The 24056-nt window shown below is 43.2% G+C and overlaps 1 long non-coding RNA gene across 2 annotated transcripts in view; it reads left to right on the forward strand.

Annotated features, from left to right (window-relative positions):
• LOC148091623 (uncharacterized) overlaps positions 1 to 24056 on the forward strand; it is a 108374-nt gene that overhangs the window by 27811 nt on the left and 56507 nt on the right. For both annotated transcript variants that reach the window (XR_015715518.1, XR_015715519.1), the window contains exon 3: positions 408 to 557. This is a non-coding gene — a long non-coding RNA (uncharacterized LOC148091623). The remainder of the gene's footprint in view (positions 1 to 407; positions 558 to 24056) is intronic.

Consider the following 24056-nt stretch of genomic DNA (forward strand, 5'->3'; position numbering starts at 1 on the left):
TCAATGTTTAAACATCATTCAGTTTAACGTCTTGTCCTAGAAATAGCCCTACTGGATGGGAATGTATGTTTTCTAGGGTGCTGCCTTCACCTGTGTTCCTTCTCCCTCACACCCAGTCAATTCCACCCCAAGATTTCAATTTGGGGTATGCCTGAACCTTTCTTACATCCAGCTGAAATCTCCCACACTGCAATTTGAGACAGTCCTTTTTTTGGGTGATCTCAGTGCAAGCTAATAATGGGATTGGGGACTAACATCACTGTGAGCTGAAATGTCTCTCCAAAGTCCATATGTTGAAGGCCTAACCCCAAGTACCTCAGAATGTGGCTATATTTGGAGATAGGGCCTTTAAAGAAGTAATTAAGGTAAAATGAGGCCCTAATCCAATATGACTGGTGTCCTCACAGGAAGTGGATACTTGGACACACAGACCCCAGGAGTACATGCACAGGGAGGACCATGTGAAGAGACAGCAAGAGGGTGGCCATCTGCAAGCCAAGGAGCGAGGAAAGCAACTCTGTTGGCACCTTGACCTTGGACTTCCAGTCACCAGAACTGTGAGAAAATACATTTCTGTTGTTTATGCCATCTAGTCTGTGGTATTTTGTTATGACAGTTCTAACAAACTAATACAACATCATATGATACATGATTATAATATCATACACATGATACAATGCATAATGTTTTGCCTCTTTTGTCAGCCTGTCCAGTGTCTAAAGGGACTGTATTGTAACTGATATGATGGTCATCGAGGTTTCCACCCCCTCCCCTGGCCCCTGGCTCTTGCCCAGTAGGCAGCTGGGGAAAGAGAAAGACCTTCGAAGAAAGGACAGGTGTTCACAGCTTTAGTCATGGCATGGGCTTCCCTCCTAGGTCCTTCTCAGAAAAACACGCTAAAATGTGGCGAAGAATAGGCTGATGCAGCCCTCAGGAGAGGTTGTTCCTGAGTACCACAAAAGCTGAGCTCCCCAAAGAGGTCAGCATGGCCTAAGCATCCCAAAGGTCGACACATCAAGATAAATCAGGCTTGTAAGAGAGAGAAAGTAGCAAAAGAGCCTGCTTGTTGGAGATTAGATTAGACCAGAGAAGATTTCATAAAGGCTCCACAACCTGGGGATTGAGGACATAGAGGGAAGGAGAGAGGGCACCGTGCTGGCTGGGGAAGTGTCAAAGAAAAACCAAAACTCAGAAGCAAGAATCAGCTCAGTGAACACTGAGCACAGCAGGGTCAGAGACCCTTACGGGGGAAGCTGTGAAAACCAAGGCGGTAACTCTCCTTCCAGAGTCACATTTAAGTGACAGAATCTGGTCTTGTGAGAGCTGACTAAAGGTAATTCGTTCTCTATAAAGTAGAAATTCGGGGCCACAAGGGGGGTGGAGGGGCCAGCATGGGTGGAGGAAGCTACTACCGAGACTCAGGGGTGACTGTAGTTGAGTTTGGGGGAGTCAAAAGTTACACACAGATTCAACTGGGGGGTCAGCACCCTTCACCCCCACATTGTTCAAGGGTCAGCTGTGCCTGTCAAGCACCATCACATTGGGAATTAAGAGTTTCAAAGTAAGAATTTGCAGGAGACACATACTTCAGTCCGTAATTAGAGTCTGTGGTAAGATATGACTGATATTAACAAGGGAAAGGCTATTACCTTTTCATTTTCCTCTGAGAGACCCAAAAGCTCCTCAGGGACCTCAGGAACTGAGTGCTTTCCATGGTGGAGCCAGCATTTCTGAGGAGAGGGGAGAAGCATGTGGGGGAGAGAGAGAGGCTCTGGAACGCCGAGGTGCTGTGGTACTTCTTTAGCTGTGGTTCAGCCTCAGCTGGTGGTATGCATGACACAGGCTCTCTGGCTGCCATGGGACCCTGTTGCTCTCTGTATGGAGACCTAGGAAACATTTATCTGAGCAAATAGGAGTAGAGCCAGTCCACAGATGGGTTGTGGGTTCCTTTGCGCATCATGGTTGCAAACCCAGTAGTCAATATCATCTGTAAGCCATTTTTGAACAGTACGGCGGCAGTGGGTCATTGAGTGCCCTTGGCCCTGTCCACTGGAGCAGAAAGGGCCTCAGTGGCAGTAAAGACAGGGCCATTGTCGGGGAAGAAACTCCAAGTATCTGCACTCTACTTTTCTCTTCTCTAGCCATGTCAGCTCCCTGAAGCAAGGCTGCTGCATGTGTATGGCTGTTTAGGTTGTGTACTGCACAACGCTAGGAGGCACCATTCACAACCATTGTGCAACTCTAACTGGCAGCTCCTTGTAAAGCCATAGACCAGAGGGAACCCAGGAGCCAACCCCAAATTGCCATTTCAAAAAGACTTGTTGCCTTCACAGAGGCAACTGACCTTTTCACAAACATTGGTATGAGATTGACTGGATCCCAACCATATAGCCAATGCAAGATGAGTGGCCCTCCCAGGTACTTCCTTACTGGAGATGACTTTTAAGAAAATTACAAAGCCAGTGGTTCTCATGGTCTTACACTAAGTTGGATATTTTTAATTTATTTTTCCTTCACATTGTATAGAAGCAACTTAACCAGTATAATACGCTGATGGGCAGTGTTGCATATTTACATCCCAAAGTGTAAGTTATAGGCTTAATTTTTAGCCTAATGTAATTTGAAATGGGAAACTATAGTTGCAAATAGCCCTGAAGGTTACCAATGGCGGTTGGTAATAATGGAGACATGACAGACCCCCTCGCAATAGCTCACTCCACACAATAGGCTAAAGAGATTATGTACCTGACGCACAGTATATTTTCTGAGAACTGAAAATGTACTTAACATCTCTGTAGTTGCTATGCCAGATACTCTTTCCCTGTGGAGAAGAACATTAATTTTTCAATTATTTATGTTTTTTTTTAAGTTGCTAGGAAAAACTCTGTGATTTGCCATCATTACTTACTGGAGAATATCTGGCTCTTCTGAAAAACGTCTCCTCTCCTTCATGTGTGTAGAAGAGACATTTGGAAGGAAGGGTGATAAATTGGCCATGACGTTGAGCAGGAGGAGAAAGGCTGATGTGTTCAGAGCCACAGGACTGGGCTTAAAATAAGAGAGGCATCCTGGTTTTCAGAGAAACTTGGAAGGGGATTTCTTTCATCACTGAGAGCTCAACAGGGCACTTCATTTTGGTAAATCCTGTCTCTGGGTGAGAGGAATTGAAGGGAGTAGAGGGTGTAGGCAAATGTGTTTTAAAGACAGTATATTTTTCTTTTAAAAAAATCCTGTTTTGATTCCACTAGTCTACCCCATTGATCTGCTTTACTTTATTGCAAAATTTGTCAAAAGTTCACTATTCCCCCTTGAAGCCACTCCAATTCAGACTTTTACCTCCACTGTTTCATGAAGCCACACTTGCCAAGGTCACCGAAGGCCTCACGTAGCTACATGTAACGGCCAGCTTTTAGCCCTCATCGACCTTGGCCCACTAGCTCCGTTTGCCATGGCCAGTCATGCTGTCCTCCTTGACATACTTCCAGGAGACACCTCTTCTGGTGTCTTAACTGCTTTTCCTTCTCAGCCTTCACATCTCTCCTTGGACGCCTAATATGTACCTTAACTACATATGACACTAACTCTTAATATCCACTATCCAAATTTGTTCTTTCTGCATATCAGTAAGTGCTTAGACCAGCAATTTTCAACCTTTTTCATCTCATGGCACACGTAAACTAATTACTAAAATTCCGCGGCACACCAAAAAATGTATTATATTTTTCATTGATCTGACAAAAAAAAAGTGGATATAATTTTGATTCATTCACACCAGACAGCTATTGTTGTGTTGGTTGTTGTCATTTTTTTTAAAGATATATCTTTATTGATTTCAGATAGAGGAAAGGAGAGGGAGAGAGAGAGATAGAAACATCAATGATGAGAGAGTCATTGATCAAGCCCACAACCCAGGCATGTGCCCTGACAGGGAATCAAACCCCGATCGCCTGGATCCTAGGTCGACACTCAACCGCTGAGCCACACCTGGCTGGGCGGTTGTTGTCATTTTTTAACTTGACAGTTTAAGAGAAAAGAGGTCAGTGCCCCTGACTAAAGAGTCAGGTATTGTATTATATGTTTTAAAAATTCTTGCGGCACACCAGTGTGCCTGGCACATTGGTTAAAAATCACTGGCTTAAGCCAAAAACTTTGTGGTCATTTTTAACTTTTTTTTTTTTAATACCCTACAACCAGTCCTTGGACAATTCCCTTCAGATTTACCTTCAAATGTAACAGAATCTAACCTTTGCTCCCTACTTCTACTGCTATCCCCCGGCTCAGATCATCTACATCCCTCCCCTGGATGATGGACATAGCCTGCGAACTGTGTTCTGCTTCTGCTCTCCCTTCCCGCTCATAGACTGTTCTCAACATGCCAGCCTGAGTGAGCTCATCAATATTTCAGTCTGATCACAGGATCCAGACTTGTGTTCTAGTATTTTGTATGCCCCCCCCTTTCAAGAAAGGCATGGTCACTTCTAGGTAGGGGGACAAGGAAAGGACTGGTAGAATTAGCACTTGAGTCAAGCTTGAACAAGTAGATTTGAATGGATAAGAGAGGACAGACATTGCATTCTGGGGAATGCCATGGGCAAGGTCCCTAGAGGAGTGAGTCTCATGATGCCTTCAGTCCAGTGAAGGGCTCAGTGTGGCAAACATCTGGCATTCATGTTGTGGAGTGCCTGCAAAGATAGCTTTGGGTCAGATGGTGGGAGGCCTTGAATGCCACGCTCAGGAGTTTGGCCTTTATCCTGCATTTTCCAGTAGGCCTGGGCATAAGGGGAGTGGGAGCAACTATGAAATTCACTTAGCATAGTTATCTCAGCTGCCTGCCAAGTAGTCTATTTAGTCCAATTCACAGGCAGAGCTTTGTTGAGCATTGAGAAGTCACTTGCTCCGTGTGAATCCAATCACCACGGCAGGCACACCTCAAAGAGGGAACACACAGCCGCCTCTGAAAAGCCTGCCTCACACTCTGGCAACTCAATTCATGAATATGCTTTTCCAATGTCTGACGCTGCTGCTTAGCAAAGATATTATGGGGCAAATCCTTGATTTGACCTTTTGTATCTTTATCCATCCCACTGTGCTAAAAGCAATTATGTGCATCTTGTATGTGGCTGTTGGAATGGGGAGTCACTTAGCGACGGGTCCTTTTCACACTCCAACTGTCCTCTAGCTCATTCCTTTCCCCCTCTCACAAGGGCCCGCACAGCAGGCCTCCTCTGCTGCTTGGCAGAGTCTAAAATGGAATTAGGGGGAGGCAAGCAGGGATGTAAACAGGTGGAAACAGTTCCTGTCATGGTGATTAGTATTCCCCTTGGCCAGGCACAGCTATGGGTGAAAAATGGGGTGACAGGGAGGAGAAAGCTGGCTGAGGGACAGGAGGCAGAAGAGGGCTGAACTTATTGTCAAAGGCTCAGCCAACTTTCTACAGAAACTTCCTACAAAACAAAGCAACCCCAGTGTCAAGGTGGGTGGTATGGTTTCTGTCTAGCAATAGATGATCTATGAGCCGTCTTCTCTGCTGTAATGAATTTATGTGTGCTTATGTCTGTGCCATGTGATTAAATATGTGTGCAAGTATTGATATCTGCATGTGTGAGGATATATGTTGTGTCTGTGCATGTCTACATGTTGTATATATGTTCAAATGCCTATATGAATGCCTGTGTGTTATCTATGTGTATATACTTATAAGCATGCATGCCAAAGGGGATACATATTGGTGTCTGTCTATACATGTCTCAGGATGTGTATATGGAGCATGCATATATGCATGACTGTGTGCATGTCATTTCTGGATGTGGTATATTCCTCTCTCTGTGTACATACACATGTATGGGGGTACTCACTGGCATGTATGAGAAAAAGGCTAAGTGGGAAAGAGTTCCCCTATCCTTCTTTTTGATGGAGCAGCTCAGCATGACTATGGAGGTCACTCCAATCCTGGCCAGAGAGAGAAGCCTTGATATTGCTAAATAGCCCAAGGCCTTTGACCCAGTTCCTCATTTACCTCAAACTCTAGCCCTAAAAGAAGTTGACAGACCCAGAACTAGGGAAGAAGTCCAGGAAGGCAATGGAGGGAGAGAGTTAAAATGCTAGAGACAAGACCCTGGGAGGAGATCAAGGATCTTTTCTGAGTTTTTGTAAATAAATAATTTACAGACGAAAAGTGAGCTGGCCTCTAGGGCAGGAGGGAAGTGCAGACAATGAAATAATGGTGAGTAAAGTGATCTGCTCCCAGCCCAGGTTCACCCCTGATTGAGTTGAGACTAGACTGGAAGAGAGGAAATTAAACTGGCAGGTGGGGGAGGGTTATCAGAACTGACCTGGGCCATCTCTGCTGTCTGGAAGAGCTTTCACCTCCCAGTCTCAAGTACAGTCACATGATGGTGCCACCACTGACTCTGGAAACTAGGGCTGAAAGGAGAATATTAGCAGTGCCTGCAATCAGAACTATATGTTGTTATTCAAAACCCCTCCCAGACACAGCAGATTCTATTGCAGTTGCCGGCTTCTTGCCATTCCAACTTCTAATCAGCAGCGTGTGACCTGGCATCATTGATCTTGTTGCCTATTCCAGACCGCCTTTGGGCCCCTCAGATTATTGTCAGGGTAGGGAGGAGTTGATAAAACCCCAGGGTTAGGCTGTTTGCTTTTAAAATCATCCAAGAGACTCACTCAGACTAACCTTTTATGATTACTTGTTGATTGCTCATTGTATGCAAATTAAGAACAGAAATAAAAAACAAATTAAAAACTCTCCATGAGAATACAACCAGGAATAACCAACATTTAACATTTTGACATCTCCACCATCGATGCTCATGGCACACCATATAAGTACATATGGCAGTGTCACCAGTGGTATTGAGGCCTGACAATGGATGGCTGAGACAAGTAGAGCTTTAGGAGCTCTCTTCAGGAGCATTTCCTGGAGAAGATAGGGCTTGAGGAGGGCCAGAAGGAAAGTATTTACCTAGGCAGAGAAGATGGGAGTCAAGGATGGGAAAGAAGGTCATGTTTTGCTAAGAGCTGAGAGGACTAAGGGGCAGGTGTGGGTGTGGGTGGGATCAGTGTCAGCAAAAATGTGGGCAGAAAATGCAGTCCCAGCCAACTATGGCTATGTTCTGCAGTCAGCTGGGTGGGGGTTTGAACTCTAATATCACTTCTTACAAGATGGATAAACCTGGATACATTACTTACCTTCTCTGAGTCTCAGGTTTTTTCCTCATCATTAAACTGAGATTAATAAGAACCCACCTAACATGAAGATCAACACTGCATAGACCCGATGCCACAAAAGAGCAAGGATTCAGGGATCAGATAGAACTGGTTTCAGGTCACATTTAGAAACCTATTATCTGTGTGGATTTGGGTAAATTAACCTCTTCAAGGCTCACTTTCTTGTAGGTAATAGGGATTGTTATAGTAGTAACAGTCATAGATCTGTTAAGATGAACAAATGAAATAATGCAGGTAAAGGACACGATGCTTGGTACTTCTTGGTAACAAGGTGGGAGGAATACATCTAGGGAGAAGGGTAGCATGAAATTAGTGCAGTGCGACTTCTCCAATCACTTTCAGGGATGGAGGATCCAAGCCTAGAGACTCCCATCCCTGTTACCCACTGGCCAGAGATTACCTTAAGCAAAGCATGGGATCTACCTGGAACTGAAGCAAGTAGAAGCTTCTGCCAAGTACCCCTAGAGCTGCCAAAAGCAGATGTTAGTGTTAGCATTACCCTAAGAACAGGCCCCCAGATTGACATCTGAGTCCTACCATCTGTGTTTCAAAGGGCAAGATTAATCAAATACTCTGATTAATCAGTTGGAAAGGGGTTGAATGGGAATGCATATGCACCACCGTGTGGGTGTGGCGAGCAGTGTTGAGTAAAAGGAGCCGAGAAAGAAGTCACATCAAGTTTCATTAAGCTCTATTGACCTGGAGGTAGTGAGAAGTTAATACTGGTTTCTAGTGGAAAGTTTTATTGTGGATCAAAATCTAAAGAGCAAAAGGGTTGTTTGATGTTTTCCATTACAAGGCTGCTCATTGATGTGTAGGCTTAGCTATAATTTTGTTTTGCCTCCTGAGGCAAAGATTATAACAAGTAAATTTAAAAGTAGAAATGTGTTCTTTTCACCCCTGGGGTGGGGAAGGACGAGGTTGCATCAGGTGTGGCTAGGTTAGAGGGGGTCAGTCACACAGGAAATGGAACACTTGGCAACCAGGGCCCAGGCCCCTGCCCCCCCCCCCCCCCCCCCCCGCTCTGCACTGAAGTGTCCTCATTCTGTCTGCTTTTATTACCCTAGCTTCAGTTTCTACATCCTACCTGAAAAGGATCTCTTTCATGAGCATATTTGTTTATGTTTGCTTTTTTTACCCTAAGTTGTTGATTGCCTTCTAATGTGCTAGTGTTGCATCAAGTTTTCACGCTCTGCGGGGGAAGACAGACACATACAGGTAACATTTACTACAAGAGAAAATTGTTTCACTGGTAGAATGAGTATAGTGCAGTAGTTGCTTAGAGGAGAGGCCATAATGAAGATTCCAAAGTGCAGTACCAGCACCCACTGCCTCTGTCCTAAGTCCATCAACAGAGGGCAGAGCAAGGGTCAATATAGAGAGCATCCCCTCCAGAGGAATTTGGGAGTACCAGTACCCCCACGCTCAGTGACAAAGCCTGGGTTGAATGTTTCAATCGGTTTTCCGCAGATCTTGGCTTGTGTCTGCTGTGTGCACATCTGTGTGCTAGATGTTTCTGTGTAGGGAACACACACACACACACACACACACACACACACACACTCTCTCTCATACACACATATACATGATAGTTTTGTTTTGGATTGGACTTTCGTTATATCTTCAAATTCACGAATATTTTCTTTTGTAATATTTGTTAATCCGTTTTTCCCATCCAGTGTATTTTTTATCTCAGTATAATTTTCATTTTTAGAAGTTTGATTTGGATCTTTTTTTATATCTCTATTTCTTCACTTAAAATTTTGAATATGTGAAATACAGTTAAAATAAGTGTTTCAACGTCATCTGCTAATTCTAACATCTGTGTCAGCCTGGGTCAGTTTTGATTGATTGATTTTTCTCCTCTTTATGGCTGTGTTTTTCTGCCTCTTTGTGTGCCTAGAAATCTTTGATTAGATTCCAGACATTGTGAATTTAACCTTGTTGGGTGCTGGATCGTTTTGTATTCCTATATCTGGTGATGCCAAGCCATCATCTAAGGCTTTTCTCATTGTCTAGAAGCCAGTGTTTACCTTCTTTTTGGTAATTTTGCTGGGAATGTACATTGGAAATCACAATAGATTGTTCACTCAAGTAGTCATATAAAATCAGCAGTGCCTTATTGCTCTAACAACTTGTAGGGGAAGAAGAAATTTTTTTCCTTCTAACCTTTTAGGTTATTGGCTAGGGCTCTGAAACAGAAGACGTATTAACAAGATAAATGCCTGCACATTTGCTTAATATAAGTTGTACATGACATGGAGCCTTTGTAAAGAAATGAAGACCCCAAGGAACAGTTAAACCTGAGTGTTTTTATGCTAGGTTTGATGAAAGTGGAAAGTTGTGGAAAACATGATAGGGTATGAGCTAAGGGTAGTAAATCGGGGAAATTTAGCAAGGCTTTGCATTTGGATTCCTCTTAGTATCCCACTATCTTTGAATATAAGGATACCCCTTTACTCCAGGTATAGGGAGGGCCCCAGGATCTTATGACCTGCTTCAGGGGAGAAGGGCAAGGGAAATTCAGAAAGATCTTCCTTCTTCTGCCATTTTCTCAAACTCCTTCAGCTTCAAATGTTCCATGTACCAAGGACCCATATTTTGGGGTAATATGTCCTGAATCCTTTCAAACTCATTTCCGTGGACCCAGTGAAAATTCACTTTCATAGATTCCTTGTTGATTGGAGAGTATATGTTCAAGTCCATGTGTAGAGATGAAGAATCATGGTCGTTTTCTGCCCTCATAGTTAAAACGTGCTCCCAGCTTAGGAAGGGCAAGTAGCCAGGTGGCTTCAAGCTTCCCCTAAAGACTCTTCTCATTTTGGGCCAACACTATGCTTCCCTTTGTGGGCTATGGAACTTTTTTTTCTTTTGGGGCAGCAAGACATGTCAAACAAGGGTGGAGGAGAGATAGATTGTTCCTGAAATCAGACTTCCTCCTCACGTAGTAACTTCTGCCAGGCCCAAGTCAGAAGAAAGTTACAAAATTCATTTGTAAAAGGGAGGGAAGGAGCAAGAGACAGTCCAGTTACGTTGGGAAAATGCCTCCATAACCACTGATCAACAAAAGCTCTGCCTGGGTTGGGCATGCAAAACTAGGCTCTTTGGATTGACCATTGACTGAAATCTCTAGTTTGATCTTTTAGTACACACACACGCACACACACAATACATATGGGTAGAGTGAAAGAAAAATTACAATAATTAATAAATAATACAAGAATAAACCTTTGTTTCATATACTCACAACTGTAAACCTGCATTTGCCCCACCCTGTATAAGAATATATTGTTGCCCTGGCCAGCTGGCTCAGTTGGAGCATTGTCCTGTACACCAAAAGACTGCAGGTTTGATTCCTGGCTAGGGCACATACCTAGATTGCGGGTTCAATCTCTGGTTGGGGTGCGTATGGGAGGCAATCAGTAGATGTTTCTCTCTCTCTCCCTTCCTCTTTCTCTAAAATCAATAAAATAGATCCTCAGGTGAGGATTTTTAAAAAAGAACATATTGTCCATGTTATAAGAAGAATTAACTATACTTATTAGAAGAGGTTTTGTTTATAAGGCATTTTTCAACTTACATGTCTCATCCTCACATAAGATTACTGAGGGTTGTAGAATAGCTTATCCAATGTCACACAGGTGGTAAGTGATGGAGCCCTCTGACTCCAAGACCCATGCTATTTTCAGTGTATCAAAGCTGCCTCACATACCTACAGGGAGGCAAAACCACTGGACGGTTGCACACTTTCATTAAAGAATATATATCATTAAAAACAATTAAAACTATATATGACTCTCATCTGGATGACAGTGTATCTATATATGTATCTACATACACAGAAAATAGGAAGCATACAACACATTGAAGTAGATGGAGTTTTTTCTTTTTGACTACCAGTGAAATCTAGAGAAGCACTGTCAAGGGAACTGTCTGCCATGATGGAAATGTTCTATACCTGCACTGTCCAGTGTGGTAGCCACGGGACACATGTGCCTACTGAGCACTTGAAATGTGGCTATTCCTAATTAAGACATACTGTAAGTGGAAAATACATACTGGATTTTTAAGACTTAGTATGAAAAGGAGAATGTGAAATACTTCATTTTTTCATATTGATTAAATGTTGAAATGATAATATTTTGGATTTGCGTTAAATAGAACATTATCAAAATTAATCTCACTTGTTCCTTTCTGCTTCTTTTAATGTGACTACTAGAACATTTTATTTATTTATTTATATTTGATATATATTTATTGACAAATACTTATTGACTACCCATGGTGAATAACAGTAGTGTACATTTTATTTATGTTATCACTTTATCTGTCTTTAAGTAATCATACTATTTGTAGTTTCACTAACACATATGTTTCCAGAGAAAGAGAGAGAGAGAGAGACATCAATGATGAGAGAGTCATTGATTGGCTGCCTCCTGCACGCCCCCAACTGGGGATCAAGCCCGCAACCTGGGCATGTGCCCTGACCGGGAATCGAACTGCAATCTCCTGGATCATTGGTTGATGCTCAACTGCTGAGCCACACCCGGCTGGGCTACTAGAACATTTTAAATTATATATGTGGCTCACAGTGTATATCTATTGAACAACACTGGTCTAGAGTTTAAGAGCATGACATTTGATATCAAGCAAACTGGACTTTTAACTCCCAGGCTTCACTTTTCTAACTAGATGACCTTAAGCCAATTACTGCACCCAGCCCAGCCCTTTTTCTTTTTCTGTTGTAAAACAGGGATTAATGATTATACCTGACTCAGAGAGTTATTGTGAGGATTAAATGAGTTGATAATGTAAAGCCCCAAGAGCAGGCAGTGCCTGGTATCTGTTAACTGCTCAGTAAGAATTAGCAGTTACTTATCTCTAAATTTTTTAAGGTGGATGTGAATTTGCTATAAAGATTAAAAAGAGGATGGAAACAATTAAATTTAAAAAACAAAAGCAATTATTTTTAACCATGATCAGAAGCTTAGTATTTATGTTGTTTTAAAGCTATATAGTAATGTTTGCATTACCTTGTAGTGTGTGTGTGTTTGTATGTGTGTACAACCATGGACACAGTGGAGTTTGAGACCATAATAAGTGACCATTTATTAGGCAATCTAGTTCTTGCCTTCTGACCCTTGTTCTCCCCTGCCATCAAGGGGAGGGGATAATTGCATCATGCTTCTCCCTGGCACGTACAACACACCAAGTGTTCGCCTATATTTAGCCAACATGAAGTCACTGAAATTCTATGCCCACTAGATGCAATTAGTGCTTTGTTGTTTGTTGCTCACATAGCTTGTATCCTGACTGCATAGCTTGTGTCCTTAGATAAATTTAAAAAGACTGAAAAATCTTTTGTTGCTAGGAAAATTGCTTGGAGAGTAGGAACTGAAATGCCAAGTCAGTGAGTCCCCTGGTAGGGACCCTGAGGTAAATACTTGATGTCTCCTGAGAGCCAGGAAGACCTTAATTATCCTCCTGTTTGAAGGCTGAGGGAAGGATTGTCTATATTCTACTCAACTGGTAAAAGCAGCATTTCTGGTCAGTGGCTCCCAAGAATGGTCCCACCTCCACTTTGTTTCTAGCAATCAGAAATGACACATGGGACGCAAAAACAACAGCGCAGAAAGGCTGACTCTACGAGTGGACAAGGGGTGGGGGCTGCCCATAGGTGTGTTTCAGAGGTTCAACCTGTTGACCGTTGCCTCACTTTTATTCTTGGGGCCTTCTTCCTCTAGCTTAAGGCTCTGAATGGTGGGGTGGGGGTGGGGCATTGGGAAGATTAGATTAGAGTCCCATTTTTCAAATTTTTCTTTTTCAAATTTTTCTCTCACTTTGGATGACAAAGACTTACTGCTATTAGAGAATCCAGTTTTGTTTTATTTAACAAACAAAATAACTTCAGGGGAGCAGGCAAAGAAATAAGGCACACAGTAGTGAAAATATTTCCAAAGTAGATAAGGTATTCACAAAAGTATTTTACAAGGTAGGGTAAGATATTCCTGAGGCCAGGGATTCTGTACAAAATTTAGAGGCCAGCTGCTACTTTCTTAAACCCTCAGACATTATCATTCTCTTGTTCTCTATGTCCTGTTTTATCACTTAGGACTTTTTTCTCCTAAAGATAGATACTTATATGGTAAAATATATAAAAATAACTTTTAAAAGAATATTAAACTCTATTTTGAAAAACATTTTTGAAATTATTGTGTTTTATACCACAGAGTATATTAAAAGTGAGTAAATATTTCAGAAAAGCATAAACAAACCCTATTTTTGATGTTTTAAATATTAATTTATTCATTAATTCAACAAATATTTATGAATAGCAGTAGTGTACATTTCATTTGTGTTACCACTTTATCTGTCTTTCATTAGGTAATCATACTATTTGTAGTTTCACTAACACATATGTTTCCAGCATCATTCTTCCTCACTTGCAATATAGATTTGGTGAAGTTATTAAAAATTATCCTTGGACAACATTAAAAAGAAAATGAAAGCAGCCATATAAGCTCAACTCCCACACAGGGCAGTTTGAAGTGGCCTCTGCTATCATCATATCCCTATGGGCTGTGATAAAGAGGTCACAGACAGTTCCCAGCACTCCGTTTTCTTGTCTCGCAAAAGAAGTAAGAAAGATCAGGAGGACTTATTTCGGGGGAAATATTGAGTCAACTCAGATTTATTAAAAAATAAAGTATTTCAAACTTTAGTATCCTATTAACAAGTTAATTTCCACATACCTCACACTCTAATGAGAATAGCCGTGCTGGACAGTAACCAGTCGTCAACACCTCAGTATGAATGAAGAGCTGACAGCACATCCTAAGAGATGAAGTGAGGTGGAGAGAAGGAGAGAACAGTGGGTCCTTGGAGTGGGGAGGGGGCACCCTGCAGGGAAAATGTCTCTAACTTTCTAGTTCTGCACAGGAAAGAATCTCCCTAGGTCCTAGTCTTACTTCCTCCCAAATCATAGAAACTGAGTTCTTTACAATTGCAATTCATATTTTACTTATACTAATTGCTATGATTAACTCTACTAATTACAGTGATAGAAAAGGAAAGGCTTCTCCTTCTGAGAGCTTTATATGTTGACAGTCATTATAATGACCATTTATGGTAAATTTCTAAATGCATTAAAGTGGTGGTAGTGAGGTTGGAAGTAAATATTGTTGCTATGGTTTTAAAGTAAAAATAAATAAAAATAATTCCATTAGTACAACAGTTAAAATATGCCATAGTAGAATTGGCCATAGCTTTTACTATTATAAGTATATAAAATAATGATCTTTAATAAATTCATAAAGGTAATATATTTCAAATCTGTGTGAAAGGGATAGATTGTTCAATAAATGGGGCACCTATTTGGAAAAGAAAATAAAGAAAAAAAAATACTCCTTATATAAAATACATTTTAAAGGGTCTAAATTTTTTAAATAAAATAAATGAATTCATTAAATTTCCAGAAGATTAATAATGCATATTTTTGTAATCTTGGATTAAGGAACCTCTTTTTAAGCAGAAACCTTGAGGAAAAGATTACCATTTGGGCTTTTTTTTTTTTTTTGAAGTTAAAATATCTCCACGAAGAGGGGGTGGAGGGTCTCCTTATTCTCACAGAAACAACCATTGATACAATTCTGGGGGGAAAATATCTGCAGTATTGACAAAGGATAAGATAAAATATATATAAAACATTTACATACAATGATGATAATAGGTTTTACATATAAAAGCAAACAATCCTAGAAAAGAGAAAAATGACATGGTTGAATAAAGAATTCAAAGGAGAAGAAACACAGCTGTCCCCAAACTGTTGAGCACAGTAAGATGTTAGAGGGTAACCCTTTCATGATCACCAGCTCAACTCCCCACTTTATATGGGGAAATGAGGCTCAGAGAGCTTTGGTGACATACCTCCTGTCATCCAACCCATTAGTGCAGAATTAATTTAACTTTACCTTGAAACGGTCTATAGAGATATTTATGCATCAAATGTGAACAAAAGATGTTTGAGTTGCAACCCTCCACATTCAGACCTGTGTATGTGGCACATGGGCAGACATCAAGAAGAACACAGGAGAAGCAGAAGGAGCTCCCAAGGCCCCATCTGCACTCTTGGCTACAGAATGCAGGAGACCCAGCTCTTACAATGGCTTTCAGAGACTCAGGATGTGAGACATTGAATTAAAAAGACATTTCAGATCAGCCCCCATTTGCTTGGAAGACAACCTCCAGCCCAGCTCCGCAAAAGGTCACTGCCTGCAGGGTAAGACCTTGCCAATGATGGATGCAAAGACCAGATCTGTCATCCAGGGCTGGACACTGATACAGTCTGAATGGAAACCAAGAGGAGGGCAAAGAAAGCAAAGTCAGTATAATCCTAGTGGCTTTAGCTATCATCTGGGTCAAGGGCTTCCTAAATCTGGCCTGCACATAACTGAGGGCATGGGAAATGACACTTATAGGTAATTATTATAGGTAGTATATGAGGTGAGCAAAAGTAAGTTTACAGTTCTAAGTATGAGAAACACAGTTTATTCTTGTATTATTATTTATTGTATTATTTACATACGAACAACTATAAACCTATTTTTGTCAACTCTTGTACAGATGCATTTTAATTTAAATGGCCTTTTATTTGTTTCAATATGTATAGACACATAACCACTGGGCATGGCTCAGCAGTTGAGCGTCTACCTAGGATCCAGGAGATCAGTCAGGGCACATACCCAGGTATTGGGCTCAGTCCCCAGTGGGAGGCCTGCAGGAGGCAGCTGATCACTGACTCTCTCATCATTGATGTTTCAATCTCTCTCTCCCCCTCTCCCTTCCTCTCTCTGAAATCAATAAAGACATATTACACACAAAAAAATTACTGGCACATAAACATCATGATTTCACATAAGTGTTTTTTTAGGATGAACCTTCAGTAAGTGTTTAGGTAAAAAAAAAAAAAAAAGACTTCATTTAAAGAAGAATATGAAGTAATGCACGTGTTATTTGAATATGGCAGAAATTGTGAATGAGGTATGTAAATGACAGAAGTTTGGGAAACACTGATATAATACATTTTGTAGAATTGGAGGGACAGCCCTGGAAAGAAATGCGTTTTACAATGCCTGCCAACCCATACATACATACATCTATGCAGTTGTAACAAAGAGTTTGGGAAACAGTACTTACTCCTGTTTGTGCCACGCACCCTGAGGCCTAGATTCACCTTTGGCTCCCTTTTTCCCACTCTTCCTTCTCATGTTTGATTACCTTTAAGTCCTTCCTGTCAGTTCTGCTTCTAAAGGCTCTTTATTCATCCCTTTTGCCATCTCCAGTGCTTCATTCCTGGTCTATGTCCCCATTACCTTTCACCTGGACTATATCCTAACCATCTCCTTGCCTCCAATCCAGTTTTTCTCCTTCAATCCACCCTCCACACTGTTGCCAAAAAGGTTATTCAAAAACTCTGATCTGACCCTGTCATGCCCCAGTGCACAGGATAAAGTCCAAGCTACTCAACAAGGCTTTCAGGGGAACTGGTTGTTGGTCTCTGCCAACCCTCCCAAATTCCAAAACTGGCAAACCAGGACTAGAAACCCAGGTTTCTTGATTCTCAGGTCTAGTGCTCTTCTCAACATACCATACGGCCTCCTTAAAGACTCTCTGCCTGTTGTTTTCATTCCACAGGTGATACCTGCATAAGTAATGTCTACTCTTCTGGCACAGGGAGTTTTGAGTAAACCCTGTTATGAGACAGACAGAATGACATAAAGTAGACTAGACATGGTCAAAGGTGTTGTGTCCCTAAACACACAAAGTCCTAAGGGAATAGCTAGTGAGAGAAGTGAATTAAAATGCTGGATTCATGTTTGCAACCATCAATACTACATAAGGATTATCTAGACCATCCTTACTTCACAATTCTCCCACAGAAAGCAGGTACCTCCAATGAGCAGACAGTGACCCACTGGTTAAGTTCCAGTCTGCATCAGCTAGAGTGAGCAGGGTACATCCCACTCCCTACGCCAACCCCCGTGGATGTTGGGCTTGCCTTAAGTGGATGGAATATTAGCTGTCATGCCACAAACAGAAGCTTTGAATGTGTTTGCCTGTTTTGACTTGGTCTCTTGAACGGTCCACCCTCTGCCACAAGAATATGCCTCAGGTAGCCACTGTCCTTTCATCTGGGTCCAGAAATGGAACCCGGTGGGGCAGACCTGTATTTGACCCTCAGCCTGGAGTCCAGGTTTGCTCAGCCAGCCCGGGTCCGCCTCGCTGAGATCCGAGCAAGGCTGACCTGCAGCCCCATTAGCAAGAAAAGGAAATGTTCATTGTCCCCAGCCACAGAGATTTAGCGGTGGTTTGCAACGCAGCAAAAACTGACTCAAAAGTAAAGTGGGTTTTGTTTTGTTTTTGTTTTTATCAAGTTAAAAATGAACTCTTTGTTGTTATTCTGCGGATCATCTCCAGGGGAGGAAGTAGGAACACTCGGTTGATGGAGCCCCGGCACCTTTCTGGGGCATCCCCGGAGGGGCGAGCGCGTGGCGGCAGGCCGGCCGGACGGGAGCGGGTCCGCGCTGTCGCACGCGGGCGCTGCCCCAACGCGGGGCCAAGGCACGGCCGAGAACTCGGTGGCCCTTGGTACTGGCATACCCAGGCCACTGCTGCTTGTTCAGAAGCAATTGTTTGCATCAGGGCCTACAGCGTTGGCGACCTTGCCCCCCAGTTTTAGCCACACTTTCCCAGCGAGTTTGGGGTGCCTGTCTTTTTATAAGAAGACCGTGCCCAGGAGGGAGCCAAGAGGGTTAACGCCTCGGGGCCCGTGGCGGGATGACGCGCCGCCTCTGGCCCTGGCCGAGGCCGCGGGAGAGCTGCTCTCCCCTGCGCGCGGTCCGCCCCCCGCCGCGCTCCCCACCCGCGGCGTCTCCCGCTCCGCGCCCCGCAGCAGGACCCGGGTCCGAGGCCGCCTCCCCGCGGCCGCAGCCTCTGCGCCGCCGCCGCCGCTCCCCTCGAGGGGGCAGTGGAGAGCCGCTCCCTGCCCGCCGCTGACGTCACCTTGTTTACCCAGGGCCTGGTCATTTTTAGATCTAAGATCACAGGATGTTAATTGGGCCAACGATTTCCCATTCGTTTTGGCAAAAGGCCCTTCTGTGGGCGTGGGGACAAACATGCTGTCCTTCTTGACAATGAGGTTCTGCTGCGAGGAGTATTTCTTTACAAACCCTTGGATTTTCAGCTTTCGGAGATGGGAAAGCTGCGTGCTGGTCGGTGCTTTCGGCTTGGTCCAGGTCACTTTACATTCGGAGCCCGAGCGGGGATGGCGTTGACCAGGGAGAGAGGGGGGCCTAGATATTACTGTGGTGTCTGGGAAGCGTCGCCAGCGCCAGCTGAGGGCCTTCAGGAGCCTGGCTTTTTACTTCCCCTTTCCTCTTCTAAAATAACTACTCAGCAGGAAAGCATTTGCACTTTGGAACTTGGAGGAGTAAGGAAAACAGCTGATTTGGTCAATCTGTGTCCTGATTTATTGTAGGGAGACACCTTGAGGCCCCTGCCTCGGATGCCCTCAACCAGGAACTGGATCTGAATGTCTCATCGCCATAAATCACATGTTTCACATGCTAGAACTTTTTGTCCCAACAACAGCAAGCACCACTTATTTCTTACTGCTTATTTATTACTCCCACACTTCCCAGCTACTGATGAGGAAAGGTGAGGCACAGAGGAGCTGGATGTCCCAGCTCACTCTCTTATCTCCAGGCCCTGTGTCATTTTTGCAAAAGTGAAAACATCAAAAGCATTGGGCCAGCTTTGTTAGGCAGGGGGTGAAGAGGCTGGGAGTGTATCTGTGTGGCTGTTCAAGCAGCAAGATAAACATAGTTCCTCAGCTGTACAGTCCTTTACAAGAAGAGGGTAAAAGCATCCATGCTAAGGAGAAGAAAGATAGAAAATCATCTGTGAGCCCTTGGCTGTGTTGCGCAGTGGTCAGAGTGTCAGCCTATTGGCGGAAGGGGTGGGGGCACATGCAGGAGGCAACCAGTCAATGTGTCTCTCTCACATGATGTTTCTCTTTCTCCCCCAACCTCCCTCCCTTCCACTCTCTCCGAAAAGCAATGGAAAAAAGTATCCTCAGGTGAGGATAAGAAAAGAAAAGAAAATATCTGTGAAATAATGTTAAAAATAAAGGAGCCTCCAAGTTTAAGTGCTTGTTCCTCCCTGTCCATGTCCCATTTCATACTTTTACACATGCCTGCTGCTGCTGCCAATGAAAAACCAACTACCAGAGAAGGCAAAGTCCCACTCCCTCAAGTAGTGTGCAACCCACTGAAGTGATCACGCTGGCCTGGAGAAACAGACAGTGTTCATGCAGGCAGGAAGGGATAGAAAATTCAATTCATTTCTACTCAACAAGCATCTCTTGAGGTCCTAATCTGTGTCAACCACTCAGGCAGTATAGGTTATAAAAACATGAAAAGACACAGTTCCTGCCACGGTGGAACTTTGCATCTGGTAGAACTTAACTATCATAGGGAGTTTTTTGTTCCTTTGGAAAGCATATAATGAAAGAAGGGTTGAAAGAGATGTTACAATAGAAAGGGAGAATGCCAGGTAAATGGCTTGGAAAAACATTCCTCCACTTTGGCATCTACTTAAGAGTAGATTGGGGACAGGGCTTGGCAGTAATGGCAGAGGTGCTTTATGGAGAACAGGAGCCCCACACTCCAAGCACTCAGGCTCTAAAGAGGCAGAAAGAGGTAAGAGGAAGCCTCTTGCTCAGGGTCAAATGGTGCATCAAAGGGCAGGGGTTTAAAGCCAGTCAACGAGAACCATGGAGTTCTTCAAAGAAAGTTCCAGGATAGGGAGCATTCCCTATAGCTGCCTTCAGGCATACATTCTGGACAAGCATTAGACCCAGTCTCAGAAGAAATATATGAGTAGGAAGAAATAAGTGGCCCAGGTCCACTTGTCACCAATAAAATCACCTTTTCAAATGCCTCTCAAGAACCTGGTGATTATTCAGAGCCACCTAGTCACAAGAAAGAACAAATGGAGAGAAAGCAAAACAATGAAATATTTTTATTTTTAATGGTTATGTGAAATTTTAAAAATATTTTTTAAACTTTTAAATTGTTAAATATTAAGCAAATGCAAACAACAGCATAAAACAAATGTACAGTTTAAAAAATTATAAGGCCAACACTCTAGTAACCTTGCAGCCACCCACAAAAGGAGCTAGAACCGTGTCAGCAATATCAACAAGAACTTTTGAAGCCACAGTAACTGCTGCAGGCTCCAAGGACAGACTGGACAGGTCACTTACAGGATATTCTGAGACCTCTAAGGAAAGAAAGGTCCCTTCAGTCATCAGTCAAGCAATGTTTACTGAGTACAATATAATAGGGCCACATGTAAATTCGAGGACCACATCCCTACACGTTTACCTGAAGGAGGTGAGAAAGGAAAGGAACCAGCATTTATTGGGTGCCTGCTACATGCTAAGTGCTTTACCTGTGTTATCTCCAAATGAAATAAATTAAGGATTAACACTCACTATAACTCTGTGAGGCTGGTATTATTATGGTCACAGCTCTTGTCAGGTGGCCCACTTTACAGATGAGGAAGCTGAAGTATAGAGAGGTTACGTAATTTGCCTGGAGTCACATGGCAAGTAAGAGGCAGTTGGCACTTGAACCCAGTCAGCCTGGCCCCAGAGCCCTGTTCTTCATCCTAAATAGTAGGCTAGTTAGTATGCTGGGTACTGCTCTTTGCCCTTCGAGATCCACTCTCCTTTTCTACCCACTACATGCTGCAAAGTATATTGGCGGGCTGGCTCCCTTACCCTTTGGCTTTTGGTTGGGTTTAGCTAGTGGACGTCCTAGGCAGGAGATCAGAGAGAGGGAAAAGCATGAGGGAAACCTGGGGGCAGGTTGCCTCCAGGCTGGCTGCATCCCTTGACTTAACGGTCACAGCTCTTGTCAGGTGGCAAACCACACAGGGCCCACTCTACAGATCTTGGTGTTCACACCTTCCCTTACCCTTCAAGCTTAGGGGTGGTCAAGTAGCTGTTACTTATTGCACTCCTTCTGTGGTTTGCCTACATCCTGCCCACACCTTTGTAAATAGCCCCTTTATTCAACTCTCCTCAAATTACCCAATTTGAGTATGCCATCTGTTTCCTGCCCGGGTCTGACCTGATATAAATAGGAAAGCAGCAGCTCAGAGGCCTCCCTCCCTGCGTGGGCAGCATTTCTCATGGGTAAAGGACAAGTTGCAGGTGAATTCAGATGACTTCTCGTTAGAAGGACTCCGTGTGTGTGTTGTGTGTATGTGTATCCCTTAGAGCCTTCTGAGTCAAGACAGGCCACAAACAGTTCTATAGGTTTAAAGGATCCTAGGCCTTCTGGAAGAGGAACCAAAGGGAGGAAACAGAATGTGGGGGAGGTTAGAAAGATAGGATTCCAGAGCCGCACTGACTGGGCTCAAGACCCAGCTCTCCTACTTACCAGATATATGACCTCTGACAGGTCATTGAACATTTCCTTGCCTCAGTTTCCCCATCTATTAAGTGGGATAATAACAGTAAGAAGGTCAGTAAATGCAATGTCTGGCCCATATTAAGAGTTATATTATTGAGGGAGCTCAGGCATAAATTTTTTGACCTTTGAAAAATGTGCGGCAGATCCATCTGAGCCAGCCCTTGGGGATAATACACCGGGAAATCAGGAAGTGAGCCAGGAAGCAGATTGCCACAGCTTGGATCCTAGAAGCCGTACAGAACACTAAGAGCAGCTCTTCTCATGGAGTCTTTATAATGCCTTTTGACCCTGTCCTGGATTAGGCTGCCACTTCAGGGCACATGGAGCAGATGTCCATCAGGAGACCAGAGCAAATCAAGTTACCAGAAAGATCTCACCCTGAGAGAACAAAGTACCCGTGCTTCCCCCTTTCCTGGAGGGTTTCCTTCTGTAAATATCACTTCTCTCTCCTGCATTCTCAATTTCTCCCTCTTGAAAGGATATTCTCATCAGCCTGTAAAGATGCCCTAATGTCTCTTATCTTAAACTCTCCTTTGATTTCACGTCCTATTCCATTTCCCTGGTCTCATTCATAGAAAAATTTCTTCAAAGAGTTGTCTGTAGACACTTCTTTCCCTCCTGTTCTCTTCTTAACACAACCCATTTGCGTTTCAGCCCCAAACTGCTCTTCTCACAGTCACCAAATAAGCTCCACAAAGCTTCATCTAAAGGCCACCTTTCTCTTTCTGGGCCTCTTAGCTGCGTTGGCCTAGTGGGACAACACTCTTCATGTGGATCTCTTGGATCCAGGAAGCCTGGATCTCCTCCTGCCTTTCCAGGTTTGTCAGCATGCCATGCCAGCAAGCCAGCTATCCATGAGCTCTTGGGGTGTCTGATGTGCAGAGATTAGCGCATTTATCGGTTCTTTAAAATGCCTCCGGAAATGTGAAGAAATTTCCATCTTTGGTGATCATTAGATGCATAAAGCTGATAGGAGTTGGAGAAGGGAGAGGTAGCCAAGGAGAAACTGGAGATGATATAGGGATGATCTCTAGTCCGTCTCATGCAGCCCCTGGAGCTCACAGAAGTCAGATGCTGACATTCATCTCTGGATGTTTATGGTCAACTGGCCTTTATTATTCCTGTTTTACAAGGGAAGAAAATGGAAGCAGGGAGGGCATGGGATTTATTCATTTTCTCAGTCAGGGTCATATAAAGAGAGGCAGTGGACCATTAGAGCTTTTTAGAGAAGAATCCCCCACTCTTCCCCATTCATGTCCTACAGGGTCCCCAGAAAATAAAATTCAGTCTATGGCACTTTCCAAGCCTTTACCAGAATCAGTCTCCTCTTGAGCAAACCAGGATCAGACTTGGGACCAGAGCTTAGTCCCAAGAGCTTAGCACCACTACAGTATCCTTCTTTGTTTTTACTGGGTGCCCTGTTTTTGTGTGTTAGGGTGGGGAGTGTTTGGGGTACAGGAAACAGATATTTTTCTCTTTAGGATTAAAAACTCTTTTTAATCTTGTCTTCAGAGACTGTGTCATGAATATGAGAGGCAGGATGTTCCTGGGTGAGACCTGCTTGAAAGAAGCCAGTAATGGTCTCTACAAATTCTAAGTGCTATGACCAAGTTCACAGGACTAATTTGGAGGCCCAGTGTAAAAATGGCGGAGAGTTTCCCACCCATTCTTTCTTGGAAGCAGTATCCAGGGTCGCTGGTAAGGGATGTTTTGAGGACAGTAGTTTCATTACCTATTTAGGCAGTTTCAGGAGATGTGATGACCATTCCTTTCTTCCTTCTGTCTCATAGCATTGAATCAAGTGGCTTTTCTGTGTGCATTCAGCCTCATCTCTTCTGCTGTGTCTTTGGAAAGCTAATGAGAAGAGGAATGCAGAGAAAAACAGAGTCAGACCATATCTGGGTTTGAATCTGAGTTGCCCTGTATAGTAGCTGGGTGATTTGCATAAGTTTACTTATGCTCTCAAAGCCTCAGGTTCTCATCTGTAAAATGCAAATAATAAACATCACCTCATGGAGTTTTTGTGAGATTTAGTCAGTGTTCATACAGCTGTGTAGCATGTGTGTGGTCCATGCTAAGTAAGCAGTAGCTGTTATAATCAAGTTCCCAATACGCTAGCCTTTCACCTAAAACCCTGTGCAAAAAAATCTGGTGAATCACTTAGATCAATTAAGATGTTTTCAGCCAGAAGCAACAGGAAACCCAACTGAGAATAGGTTAACAATAAGGAAGGTGTATCATCTACTTAAGAAATCCAGAAGTAGCTTC

This window comes from Miniopterus natalensis, chromosome 13 (genome assembly GCF_054644295.1).
Source record: "Miniopterus natalensis isolate mMinNat1 chromosome 13, mMinNat1.hap1, whole genome shotgun sequence".
NCBI lineage: Eukaryota > Metazoa > Chordata > Mammalia > Chiroptera > Miniopteridae > Miniopterus > Miniopterus natalensis.